Raw genomic sequence first — 2,391 nt, forward strand, 5'->3', positions numbered from 1 at the left:
ATACTGCAAGACAACCAGTGTTGGCCACATTTGGTTTTGTGACATTGGACAAGACAAACTGCATTTTCCAGAGTCTGTTTCCTCACACTCAAAACAAAAGAATCAGGCCACAATCTCTTTCCCAAAGTAATTTCCATTTCCAAAATTCTGTAATTCAATGGGTCATTGTTTTCTGTGGTTTGTTTATTTGATGTCATTCACATAAAATGAGATCTCCTTGCCAAGTATGTGGCATAATCAATTGTCAGAATTAAAATCTTCCAGTGAATGCCCCATTCTCCTCCCTTTCCCTCCCTCCATCTGCTTCCCATGACTATTTTTTCCCTACTTCCAAGTGGGATTCAAGTTTCGCTGCTTGGGCCTCTCTTCTTGTTTAGCTTCTTTGGGTTGTGGAGTATAGCATAGGTATCCTGAGTTTTATAGCTAATATTCACTTATATGTGAGTACATACAGTGCATATCTGTCTTAGTCAGGGTTACTATTCTTGCACAAAGCATCATAACCAAGAAGCAAGTTGGGGAGGAAGAGGTTTATTCAGCTTACACTTCCATATCACTGTTCATCACCAGAGGAAGTCAGGACTGGAACTAAAGCAGGTCAGGAAGCAGGAGCTGATGCAAAGACCATGGAGGGATATCACTTACTGGCTTGCTTCCCAAGCATTGCTCAGCTTGCTTTCTTATAGAACCCAGGTCTACCAGCCCAGGGATGGCACCACCCAAAATGGGCTGGGCCCTCCCCCCTTGATCACTAGTTGAGAAAATATCTTATAGCTGGATCTCATGGAGACATTTCCCCAACTGAGGCTCCTTTCTCTGTGATTAACTCAAGCTTGTGTCAAGTTGACACAAAACCAGCCAGTACAATATCCTTTTGGGTCTTGGTTTCCTCACTCAGGATGTTATTCTCAAGTACCATCTATTTGCCTGAAAAATTCATGAGGTCTTTGTTTTGAGTAGCTGAATAATATTTCATTATGTAGATGTAACACATTTTCTTTATCCATTCTTCAGTTGAAGGACATCTGGATTGTTTCTAGTTTCTGGCTATTACAAATAAAGCTGCTATGAACATAGTTGGGCAAGTGTCTTTGTGGGATGGTAGAGCATCTTTTGGGTAGATATCCAGAAGTGGCATAGCTGAGTCTTGAGGTAGAACTATTCCCAGTTCTCTTGGAGACCAACAAATTGATTTCCTCAGTGGTTTTACAGGTTTTCAGTTCTACCAGCAATGGAGGGGTGTTCTTGCTCTACATCCTCACCAGTATGTGCTATCACGTGAGTTTTTGATCTTAGCCATTTTAACCAGAGTAAGATGGAATCTCAGAGTTGTTTTGATTTGCATTTCCCTGATGACTAAGGACTTAGAGCATTTTTTTAAGTATTTCTCAGCCATTTGAGATTTATTTGTTGAAATTTTTCTGTTTAGCTCTGTAACCCATTTTTAATTGGGTTATTTGGGTTGTTGGAGTCTAACTTAAGGGAGGGGTCAGGATCAGTTGTGGGGAGATGACCAGATGTCTACGAGAATAAATGGAAATCAACTGATGAGGGTGAGGAGGTGGGAAGCATCTAGAGGTGACAGAGATAATGGGATAATGGAGATACATAAGAAGTAATGGGGGTGACCCTAGCTGTGAGTCACAGTATTGTAGATATGGAACCTGATGAGGCCACCTCCTGTAGCCAGACAGGAAGCCCAGTGAAGTCATAAGGACACCAACCCACTCAAAAAACCTTTGACCCAAAATTTATCTACAAGAAATGCAGGGATGGGAGATGGAGCAGAAACTGAGTGAACAGTAGACCAATAACAGGCCCAACTTGAGACCCATCCCATGAGCAAGTACCAATCCCTGACAGTATTAGTGATGCTCTGTTATGCTTGCAGACAGGGGTCTAGCTGTCCTCTGAAAGACTCTACCCAGCAGCTGACTCAAATGGATGCAGAGACCAAACAGAGGGTGACGCTTGGGGACTCTTATAGAAGAGTAGGAGGAGGATTGTGGGCCCCTAAGGAGATAGGAACACCACAGAAAAATCAACAAAGTCATCTAACCTGGATCCTTGGGGCTCTCAAAGACCTAACCACCAACATACACAGACTGGACCTAAGTGCCCCTGCACATATGTAGCAGATGTGCAGCTTGGTCTTTATGTGGGTCATGAACAACTGGAGCTGGGGCTACCCCAAAAGGTGTTGCCTGTATGTGGGATATGTTCTTCTAGCTGGGCTGCCTTGTCTGGCCTCAGTGGGAAAGGATGCACCTAACCCTGCAGAGACTTGAAGTGCCAGGATAGAAGGATACTGAAGGGGACCTCCACCCTCTCAGAGGAGAATGGGAGGGCAGATGGGGGAAAGGGTTGTAGGAAGGGGTGATGGGTAGGAGG

This window comes from Micromys minutus, assembly GCF_963924665.1.
Source record: "Micromys minutus genome assembly, chromosome: 13".
NCBI lineage: Eukaryota > Metazoa > Chordata > Mammalia > Rodentia > Muridae > Micromys > Micromys minutus.